We start from the raw sequence: 12,732 nt of genomic DNA, 5'->3' as shown, positions 1-12,732 counted from the left end.
GGTCTCTTTTGAAAGATAACATTCTGAAGTTACTAATGCAAAAAAGGAAAATCACTTTTAGTGCTAATGAAATAGAGTAGCATATAGGTCTGAACTTGAGTTGAACGTGAACTTGTGTACTCACATTTTTCTGCAGTGGTTGCAATATCCCAAATTTAACCACATAACATGCGCCCAGAAAAGTGGCAAATTTTTTTTTTTTTACTTGAACTTGAGGACTGCATACTTTTTTTGCAAAGCTTATCTTTATACTTTATGCTTATAGCACATGCATAAACCTGGTCTCTTTTGAAAGATAACATTCTGAAGTTTCGTACACAATAAAGAAAAATCACTTTTAGTGCTAATGAGTAACATAGGGCTGAACATGAGTTGAACTTGTGTACTCACGTTTTTTGTGTAGTATAGTTGCAATATTCCAAAATAATATATATATTTTTTGAATAAGCTGGAAAACACAGCAAATCCATAGCCTGAAGGGACATGGGCCTGAAGGGACATTAACGTGTGTTGTCGGGCCTTACAAATACATTTGATTTTGATTTGATTATCAATAAGGTAGGATATCTCGAACACACAAACACACAATTTTTTAATCACATGCCATGAAACTCTGGGACCTGGCTGAATTTAAGACTGCACAAATCATGTTTAAAGCATGAAACTATTCACTCCCGGGTAACATCCAAAAATTCTGTTATAGAGAGGGGGGTTACAATTTAGAGGAGAGTCTAACTTCAAGAAACAGGCTGTTCATTCAACAATGTATGTATATTTCAGTTTGTGAAGTGAATATGAGTTGCATAAGATAATAGAGTGTGAAGGTATACTGTCTATCTGTATGTCATGTACCGGTATGTCATATGTTATGATGAATTGAAAATGGGGGACCCTGATGTAAACAAGACAAAAGTCTTTTTCTGGTCTGCATCCCCTTAAAAATTGTGTGTATTGAGCCGTACTGTATTGTACCCATTCTGCAATCTGTTAATAAAGTTTTCAATCAATCAATCAAGGGGTTTACACTTCATTCTATACTCCTGCTTGTTTGTTTTTTAATCTGTTTATTACTTGTTTTTTATTATTATTTATTTTCAATTTATGTTCGAAATAAATAAACACATTCATTCAAGATATTGTGTGAGCAAAAGTATAGTTAATTTACTCCCTCGAGTCTGGCCCTGCGCGGATCTCGCAGCTGTGCCCGCACAGTGCAATACTCCAATTCAGCCATTGGCAATTCAGCCATTGGGTGGGTGGCGCTGCTGAGCGGCCCTCACAGCACGGCCGTCAGCGTGCGGCCCTGAGAGCGCCGCTGGCTCTGCGGCTCTGCAGCTGCATGCTTTTCCGGGAGTCGGGGTGATAATCTGGCGCGCCATGTAAAAAGTTGCACGCCTGACATATCGGCATGTAACTCGAGAACCGAGGCTCGGATTTTGGCGATTCAGATGGCATTCGAACGGCAACGAATGCCGATTTAATTCGGTAATTTATATGTTCTGCGAAAAATGCAGTCCCGAGCCTTCAGATGCTCGCAAAGGGCCGTGAAACTGAAACTGAAAAACAATGAAACCCCGGACATTACCATGAATTTATAAACCCCCCCCCCGGACAGGGCGTGAAAAGAGGACATGTCCGGGTAAAAGAGGACGTTTGGTCACCCTACTATAGCTATCCCTTCACACATTTAAGGGTAATAATTGTTTCATTATAAACCAATTGTGTAAAAGCCTAGAAGAAAAATACTGAGGAGCGGAATATTTACAAATGGACATGAAAAACACAAAAAGTCCTCTCACCTCAAATTCAGCTGTTTCACTCCAAATATGACAATGTACCAAAGTATGGGAGACAGGACCCTCTGGTGGTGAAATATAATGAATGTGACAACCTACCCGTGTGACAACGTCCCCCGTTCTCCCCTAATACAGTAACATTAGCGAAAATAAATAATAGTGATTTTCACAAGGGTAAATTACCTATGCCTAACGACTTTCAAGTTTCATGGAGCATATTTAATTTTCAACCCTTTTCAACATCAATGGCAGAGTGAAAGGTAGGCTGAGATCTACCACCAAAACATACACTTCATACACATATGAACACAGAATGAGTTGAAGACGGGGACAATCTAGTGCTAGTGCTTTATTTACAGTATTTATATTTACTGCATATATATATATATATATCCATAGTTGTCTGAATATACCTGCATATAACCCCTCTATATACTTATTTGTACACACCTGCATATAACCCATAGCTTTGTATGATAGCATGTACAATAATGCTGTATATACCATATATTTATTATATATATATCCACACCTAGTCTATACTTACCTGCACATAGTCCTTTACTATATCTGTATCTGTACATATCCTACTCTTACTAGTTACGCTGCTGGCCAGTATGACTACTAACATACCGTCTTTACCAGGGGCGGACCTAGCCCATTTGGCGCCCTAGGCGAGATTCACCACTGCGCCCCCCCCCCCCCCCCCCAAATTTTTTTTTTTTTTTTTTTTAACGTTTTTTTTAACTTTTTTTTTTTTTACGCCTTTGTTCTTCATAGTTCTCTAACGTTAGTCTTTCTTTCCTCAACGTTCAATTCTATAAACACTTGACCGATCAATGCACAGCGCTCTAGCATGTTCTGACTGTGAACACCTAAAGCTGAGGCTCAGACCGACCGACCGTTTTAGATTTTTGGCTCATTTTCCCTTATGTTAGAATTTTTTTTATGTAAAAATAATGGTTGCAGATATAGAGGGGGGCGCCAAAACTGCACAGAAAAAAAAAATAATAATAAAAAAAACAAAGAAAATACGTTTTTTTTTTTTTTTTTTTTTGCCCCCCTCTGGGTGGCGCTCTAGGCGACCGCCTATATCGCCTGTAGGAAGGTCCGCCCCTGGTCTTTACACCTGTACATATTATACTACAACTCTGTACATACATCTGATTAGCACTACACTAAGTAGTACTAATTTGTATATTTTGTACTTAGTTTAATCACCTGTACAAGTGCTGTTGCTACATTTGCACTCTAGTTGGATGCCAAACTACTTTTCGTTGTACTGTACTACTGTGCTGTATAATGACAATACATTCGAATAGAATCTAAAATTAGAGTGGTATGGTCCTCTAAGAAAATGTCCCATTGGTGGGGGCCCCTAGAGGGAGGCGGGCCCTAGGCACAGTGCTTGATTAGGACAGGAAATCCATTTACATTTTCTATGAAATAAAACTAGCTTGTTGTTGATAATCAAATCAACATTCTATGGTTCCATAAACCCAGCCTTGAATAGGAGTCCTGTTGGCTCAGCACGCTATGGTCCATATAAAAATTGCAACGTTATGGGTTTGAATCTGGACCATTGTCACATGTCTTCTCCCCTCTCTTCCATTTGTCCGTCACAGCATATCTCATGAAGTGAATTGGCCTCAAACATCATCTTTAAAAAAGGGGAATCTGGTACCTCTGTCACCCAATTTGAGAATCGTCCTGTGCCCCGGGACAGTTCAGTCAGTGTTTGTGAACATGCACCACTCCAAATCGGTGATGTAACTGGGATGTAAAATCTGGGGCTGCTCCAGTGCTCCATAGACAATGAATGGGGCTCTGATTTTGTGAGGCCATACAATGTTTACACCCAAATGAGTTCTATATTTTTTTTAAATATTTTATAGTTCAGATCTTTGGAGCTCTAGCCCTATTTCTCACTTATCATCAATGATTATGTTGATCGGTAGAATCCTTTCTCAGCACAATCCAAGCTGTTCCTCATAGTACTGTAGTTGGCAACAAAGCCAATGCAGTCAGTGGAGTTGAGCTCCTGTCTGTACAAGCTGACTGAGGCTTACTGAAGTTTATTCCACACAGTGTACACAAAGTAGATTTCAGTGAGCCTCAAGCCTCCCGAATTTCCTCAAGGGGATCAATAAAGGAATATCTTATCTTATCTTGTACAGACCTGATTCACGTACGTTGCATTGGTTTGTGGCCAATTATCCGGAGCTAGTATGAGCAACAGCTCATTGTGCTGAGAAAAGACTCAATCAACAGCATCATTAATAAATGGGGCTAGGGTTCCAAAAATCTCAACTATCCCTTTAAAACCTGATTTGGCTGTAAACGCTATCGCAAACATTTTATGGCCTCACAAAGTCAGAGCCCCATTCATTGTCTTATTAGAGCAGCACAAATTTTACAACCGAGTTACATCACCAATTGGAGGGTTCTTCTGAGAGAGTGGTGCGTGTTCACAATATTGACTGAACTGTCCTGGGGTTTACAGGAATTACATAATGTGAATTCTTAAAATGGGTGTCATTCCCCTTTATAAAAAATAAATAAAAAAATGTGCCGATATAGTGGAGACGTTTCAGAAAGTCACAAACAGAATCTTGGTTTTCTGGATTTTAAATACTAACCTAAATATACTGAATGACAACACATCAAAATACATACCAAAAGACTAACCACAACAAACTGTTTTCAACATGAAAGAAGTGGTTTCTACTGCCCTCTTGTGGATTGTAAACAGTAGGGAAACATCTGAGTGACGTGCATACTGTATTCTTTACCCAGCTCTGTTTCCTGGAGGGTCTGGGTCCAGATGGATTTGAAAATTATGTTTGAACGGGAAAAATAAATAGATAGGTTCCATGGTTCCTTCAGGACCTGGACGTATGCGCTCGGTAATTGCTTCAATCCAACAGCCGTTCTGACTTTAGATTTTATTCATTAGGAAATAATGAATTTTATTGCATAAACATTAAGAAAGTGACATTTTGTAATGTCTTTACACACGGGACCACTCAAAGAATGTTTTAATGCCAATTCAATATTTCCAGCACCGTTGCATTCAGGGTTACTTTATGAATGCTATATCTCTGTATTTTGTTCCATTGTAAATTGTAATGGGTAATCGTAATCGTATATTGCAGAGAGGTTAATCAGGGAACATTAAGAGAAACTACTGTAATAAATACGTGAGTTATACCAGTAGCAGGAGAAACTGCTACTTAGCAGGGAAACTGCTATTTATCCAGATGCCTGAAATAACCAACATCACAACCGGGTTTACAAGGAATACCAACTTTATTTATTTAAGTCCTATGCTAAACAATGATCTGAGCTATTAATTAAAACCTATGAGCCATGAAGCCAATACATCTTTCCCTTCTGTGACATGCAGGGTTTAACAGGACCAGAGAATGCGGCAGGTATAGACAGACGTCCCCTAGGTAAATTTATATCACCTCTAAGTTAATCACTCTATACATTTCAGCACTACAGCACTATCACATCTATAGGTAAACCCTTCACCTCTAGGTGGAGCACATCTCACAGCACACTTTATATATGGGCAACAACCCTTAGTTTGAACGAGGTACGGTACATGCACACTGTACAACAATAGTCACACACACTTTATCCGACCAGCTCTGGTCCATGTGAATATCTAGGGCATCGCCTACCGCTATCAGCCCACCCTCTCGCTGTACCCTCCGCCACCTCTCTCACTTGGTACGGCCTCACGTCTAATAAGACACTTTATTACAACACCTAATTCATACAGGTACTAGGGGTCTCTAATTGGGGGGACTAATCGGACCACGTAAAGGTCGTCTGCAACCGTAACTCAGTCACCCTCTGATATGAGGCACGCAATTATGAACATGCATAGATACATCCTATTACAGTAACCCACGTCAAAACACCCTCTTTAAGAGGCACGGCACGTTTATACAAAGGGGATGCCTAATCACACACACGGCCCGCTAATCACACTCCCAAATAGGCACCGGTAGAAAATGGATCAATTGAACACACTAATTATAGCAGACTCCCCCAGGTCCGAATTACCCCTCCCTCTTGGTTCCCCTGTTCCCCTTCAATGGGTCACACAATATCTATACAATATATACCAGCCTGGGCTATATAATAAATAGGGCATATAAAAGGACTAGTCGAATATGCAGGTTAATTAAGGGCACGATATCATACAGATAAGGTAAATAGAAATTACACAATATCCCATATACAATATATATATATACAGTAGGCCTACACAGTTATAAAAATAGACTGTAATACAAAATCCTATATTAAGTGCAAGTGTGGGTAACAGTGGACTTAACTCGCCGCACGGCGCGACCCCCCCCCCGAGGGTCGAAGCGTTGGACCCCGTCCACTCTCCGGACGAATGTTCCGGCACACGGTGGTCCTCCAGGATACAGTTGGATTTGTAACCTGGTAACGTACTCGGTGTCCGCGAGGACGAGCCGAGTATAAAGTCTTTTGGGAGCGATGTAACTCAGACCCTCTATGTCCCGTCCCTAACTATCTCCAGGAGGTTAAGCCTCCCCTCCTCTTGCTACCGGGAACTATGGACGGCTATCTAGCTTGTCTTCATCGCCGGCGGATAACTCTCCACGATCGACCCCACCCCCCGGGCCCTAACAGAGTCTGGTTACTGCGTGCGTGCTCCAACCTCGATCTCTGAGACCCACTGGCTTATCAAACAGTCTCAGCGTCTCATCCAGCACACAATTAAAAAACACCTGCGTTCAATAATGAGCCACTTGAGTCCCTGCTCGTGACGTCATCACTTCGGCCCATTCACATCACACTTCCCCCCCCCTTAAAGAAAGGACTCGTCCTCGAGTCCTATGCCGACATGTCGTAGTCTAAAGACCAACGGGGTACCCTCCGCTGGCGTACTGGACGTCCCTCCTCGACAGACCCTGCAGGCCGACCTTCCTGCAGCCCCGGACTGGACACCACCACCTCCGACTGGGGCGCAGCTTCAGTCGCCGCAGGAGCCCCCTGTGTCCCCTCTGCTTCCTCCGGCCCCCGATCACTGGCGGTCTGGTCTCCTGGGGCCTCCTGTGCTCCTTCTGCGTCCTCCGGTCCACCCTCGCCGCCGATCCGGTCCACTGGCTCCTCCTGTGCTCCGTCTGCGTCCTCCGGCCCCCGATCAACGCCTGTCTGGTCCTCCGGTGGTGGCCTCCCCCCCACAGAGCCATCCCGGCTGGACGATCGATGGCCGACCCAACTGGCACCAACCGGAAACCCCGAGGACTGACGCCGGCTGGCCAGGTTTGGCCCACTCCTCGGATTAGATCTCCTGGATGCTGGTACTGGATTTAACGGGGCTGTCAAAGAAGAGGTGAAAGGTTTGAGTCGGTTGAAGTGAACCACACTCTCTGGCCCTCCCTCCACTAGCACTAGCCTATAAAGCACATCGGTCACCCTCTCCACCACTCTAAAGGGACCTTTGTACCGCCTCTGGAGCTTGGGACACACCCCACGCTTCCTGGCCTTATTCTGAACCCAAACCAATTCCCCCTCGGAATAATATTGAAAATTGGCCCTAAAGTCATAGGACTTTTTCTGCTGTTCCGAGGCCCTGGCCTGGTGCCTTTTAACTGCTTCCACCACCGTGGACAATGTATCCCGCAACCTAGACACATAATTGTCCACCGAGTCACAGGACTCCTGATTGCCCACCTTCAGCATAATATCTACTGGCAGAACAATTTCCTGTCCAAACAGTACTTTATATGGGGTGAAGGAGGTGCTAGCATGCACACTACTACGATAGGCCAACATAACATAAGGCAACAGTGTGTCCCAGTTTAACTGATTGTCCTCCACAAAGAGAGCCAACATGGACAAAAGGGTTCGATTAAAGCGCTCCACCAGGCCATCTGACTGGGGGTGGTAGGGGGATGTCCTTGTTTTCTGCATGTGCAGAAGCCTACATAACTCCCTGAATAGGTTTGACTCGAAGTTACGACCTTGGTCGGAGTGGATACTCCTTGGCGCCCCAAAACGACACACCCACTCCTCGGTCAAGACTTTGGCAATTGTCCGTGCTTCCTGATTAGGCAATGGAAAAGACTCTGTCCATTTGGAAAAATAGTCCCCCACAACCAAAATATACTTATTTTTCCCAGGGGTCTCGGGGAGGGGGCCAAGAATGTCGAGTGCCACCCGTTCAAAAGGCCTAGATACCCTGGAGGTCTGTAAGGGTGCACATGGCCGCTTCCCCTGACTCTTCCTTGAACCACAATCGACACATTCTCTAACCCATCTCTTGACATCGCCAAACCAGCCTGGCCAATAGAACCGGTCTTTAACTTTCCCTTGCAGCTTCTGCACCCCCAAGTGCCCCCCGGTGGAGACATTGTGCAGCTGCTCTAAAACCCCAGGCACCATTGACTGCGGGAGCACCACCTGTACCCGAGAGGCTGCATCGGAATTTGCAGGAGGAATCCGCACCAGCCTATCCCCCTGCACCTGGAGCTGACTCCACACAGTAGCATAATTCTGCAGGCCAGCGTCTACCGGTATTGCACCAGAACCAACCTGATTTTTAAAATGAATTATTTGTCTTAACTCACTATCGGCCATCTGTGCATCGGTTAACTCATCAGTCTCTTTTTCCCCACTGGACACTACAGAAGGCAGAGCTTCCTGTACTGCGCACATCCTTACAGCAGCCCTGTCTGTTATTGCCTGAGAGGCCTTCTGGTCAGATTTTTCTTTTTCCAAAAAAGCCGGCAGCCTAGAAAGGGCATCAGCATTGCTGTGTAGCTTGCCTGGACGATGCACAATTTTATACTGGAAATTGGCCAATTGTTCAAGCCAACGAGCCAACTGCCCCTCCAAGTCCTGAAAGTTATGAAGCCAACGGAGAGAATTGTGGTCAGTTCGCAACACAAATTCCCTACCCAACAAATAGTGCTTGAAGTATTTGGTAAACGCTACCATACTCAGAAGTTCTTTCTTAGTGGTGGCATATTTACGTTCCTGTTTTGTAAGAGCCCTGCTAGCATATGCTATTACTCTCTCGAGTCCTCCCTCCTCTTGAGACAATACTGCCCCAATCCCCACGTCACTTGCATCCGTATCCAGGATAAATGGTTTACTGGGGTCGGGATAAGCCAACACAGGGGTGGTAATCAAACTACACTTGAGCTGCTCAAAGGCTCCCTGACAGTCCTCACTCCAGCGAAAGTGCCTCCCCTTTTCTGTCAACTGGTGCAGAGGCCGGGCAATGTCAGCAAACCCTTTCACAAAGCGCCTATAATAGGAGGCTAATCCCAAAAAACTCTTAACCTCAGTCTGGCTGGTAGGAACAGGCCACTCTCTGACTGCCTCCACTTTAGCAGCATCTGGCTCCACTCCCTCACTAGAGATTACATGTCCGAGGTACTGGACTCTCGTTGAAAACAAGTCACACTTGGATGGTTTAACCTTAAGGTTGGCCTGCTGAAGTTTTTCCAGCACACCACTCAGACGTGTTAGATGTTCATGGAAAGTGCACCCAAACACAATTATATCATCCAAATACACTAAGCAGGTAGTCCACTGCAGATCAGCCAGAATTAGGTCCATCAACCTCTGAAAAGTGCTGGGTGCATTGCAAAGGCCAAAACTCATCACATTGAACTCAAATAGCCCCTGACGGGTGGTGAATGCAGTTTTATGGCGGTCTTTCGGGTCTACTTCCACCTGCCAATAGCCGCTCGCTAAATCCAGGGTGGAAAACCAACAAGCATGACAAAGGCTGTCCAGGGCATCATCAATCCTAGGGAGGGGGTATGCGTCCTTTCTAGTAACCTCATTGAGTTTCCTATAATCAACACAGAACCGGAGCCCACCCCCTTTCTTTTTTACCAGTACAATGGGAGACGCCCAGGGGCTACAAGATGGCCGAACTATCCCACTATCGAGCATTTGCTTCAAGTGGCTCGTCACCTCTTGCTGTAAATGGAGGGGAACCCTTCTGGGGTGCATTTTTATTGGCTTTGCATCCCCTGTATCAATCTCATGCGGGGTCAGAGGAGTCCTGCCTAAGTCAGTCTCCCCCTGACTAAACACAGTGAGGTTCTTGTGCAGTATCTCCCTGACTGCCTTTAACTCGTCAGAGGCAAGACCCCTCTCCTCCACGCCAAACTGACGCATGAGTGTATCAACTGTCCAAGGCTGCAAGGTTTTTTCCCCCTCCCTCTCGTCATGCAGCTCCGCCCCCCCTTCCTCTATTTCAATATCAGTGAATAGGGTGCCTATTTTCATGCCACGTTTTAGCATAATCTCCTCATTAGTGACATTAATAACCCTCACTGGTAATGTGCCCTGCTGGACTCTGCATACCACCCGAGCTACCAAAACATCACACTGTTTGGAAATGGAAGTGGAGGGTTCCAGCATTGCTGCTGCATAATCTCCCCATCTGCTCTGGACTTGACCCAAAATAATTATTTCACTGCGTGGGGGCACCAGGGTGTCAGACAACACTGTCACAGCCTGAGGCTCTAATGAGGGGTTAGGGTCAACCAGGGGAAATTTCCTGCCCATTATCTGACATTGTTTCTTTCCCAAATCAACCACCGCACCATATGTTGAAAGAAAATCAAATCCAAGCAAAATCTCATCAGAGGGAATATCAGCAACCAAAAATGTTGCTACCAGCGCGAGTGACTCCAGTTGACATACCGTCTGCCAGCATCCCAGAATGCTCATCCCCCCCCCATTAGCTGCTGTAGCCTGGCCAACATAATCTAACAGATCACATCCCCCTTTTGTAGCAGAGAGCCACAGTTGTTTAGGAATGACAGAGCTAGAAGCTCCAGTATCTACAAGTACATGACAGTCTAACCCACCTATCTTAGCTTGGAGATATCCCGAACCACCCTTCAAGCTGTCAGGGGCCACAGTAGACTCAGAAATGGGGGCGGGCATTGGACCCTCTGTGCACACCCCCTCTAGTTTCCCTTTAAATAAGGACAGTCGCGTCTGAAGTGACGATTACACCCACATTCCCAGCAACCCCTCTCTCTTTCTCCCTCACATCTAGTCTGGGGAGTGGGGGCACTAACAGAGTATGGAAGGGGAGCAGACACGGGAGGTGTAGGTTTAGGAACAGATTGGCTTGAATTGGCTATAGTCTGTACAGTGGTTTTCAGAGACTTAACTTCCTGCCGCAGGCCCTCTACGACCCCCAGCAGCGTATCCATTTGTTTGTCACGCCCAGATTGCTCAGTGACTCCACGCACCTGTGCATCAGAGGCCAATTTACTGCCCTCCAACTCCCTAATCAGCTCCAATTCTGCAGCAAGATTAATGGCATCCTCTAAGGTTGTAGGTTTGGCACTGCGAAGGCTAACTCGCAATTCCCCATTCCCAACATTAGAAATAAAATGATCCTTAGCCAATAAATCTTGGGTGTGGGCGTCCGCTGAGGGGTACGCTTTAACAACCAGCTTCCGAAGCGCAATACCAAATTCTCGGATATTCTCCTTATGTAACCTTTTACGAGAAGAGAAGGTGGCCCTGCTCCAATCATCACTATCACATGGTTCTAAGCATCTACCCATGGCTTCTTTGAGTAAGGCATAATTAGCTTTAGCGGCGGCCGATAACCCACCATATACCTCTCGGGCTCGACCTGACAAGAGAAGACTCATAAATTTTAGTCTCAATGTTTCGCTCCAATTATTAACCCCCGCGGCCATTTCAAACTGTTCAGCCCAATCAGACCATTCCCGGCCGGCACCAGTGAAAGTCTCAGGCATAAAAATGGGTCGGGACATAGCCAGATTACTACTAGGGGAAGGAGACGCGTCTGATCGACTTGAGCCGGCCTCAGCCGGCGGTTGGTTATCTCCAGGCATATTTTTTCTATATCCCACCGCTGTCACCAATGTAATAAATACGTGAGTTATACCAGTAGCAGGAGAAACTGCTACTTAGCAGGGAAACTGCTATTTATCCAGATGCCTGAAATAACCAACATCACAACCGGGTTTACAAGGAATACCAACTTTATTTATTTAAGTCCTATGCTAAACAATGATCTGAGCTATTAATTAAAACCTATGAGCCATGAAGCCAATACATCTTTCCCTTCTGTGACATGCAGGGTTTAACAGGACCAGAGAATGCGGCAGGTATAGACAGACGTCCCCTAGGTAAATTTATATCACCTCTAAGTTAATCACTCTATACATTTCAGCACTACAGCACTATCACATCTATAGGTAAACCCTTCACCTCTAGGTGGAGCACATCTCACAGCACACTTTATATATGGGCAACAACCCTTAGTTTGAACGAGGTACGGTACATGCACACTGTACAACAATAGTCACACACACTTTATCCGACCAGCTCTGGTCCATGTGAATATCTAGGGCATCGCCTACCGCTATCAGCCCACCCTCTCGCTGTACCCTCCGCCACCTCTCTCACTTGGTACGGCCTCACGTCTAATAAGACACTTTATTACAACACCTAATTCATACAGGTACTAGGGGTCTCTAATTGGGGGGACTAATCGGACCACGTAAAGGTCGTCTGCAACCGTAACTCAGTCACCCTCTGATATGAGGCACGCAATTATGAACATGCATAGATACATCCTATTACAGTAACCCACGTCAAAACACCCTCTTTAAGAGGCACGGCACGTTTATACAAAGGGGATGCCTAATCACACACACGGCCCGCTAATCACACTCCCAAATAGGCACCGGTAGAAAATGGATCAATTGAACACACTAATTATAGCAGACTCCCCCAGGTCCGAATTACCCCTCCCTCTTGGTTCCCCTGTTCCCCTTCAATGGGTCACACAATATCTATACAATATATACCAGCCTGGGCTATATAATAAATAGGGCATATAAAAGGACTAGTCGAATATGCAGGTTAA

The sequence above is a fragment of the Notolepis coatsorum genome, assembly GCF_963971535.1.
Source record: "Notolepis coatsorum genome assembly, chromosome: 2".
In the NCBI taxonomy this organism is placed as follows: Eukaryota; Metazoa; Chordata; class Actinopteri; order Aulopiformes; family Paralepididae; genus Notolepis; species Notolepis coatsorum.
This window is presented reverse-complemented; position numbering follows the sequence as displayed.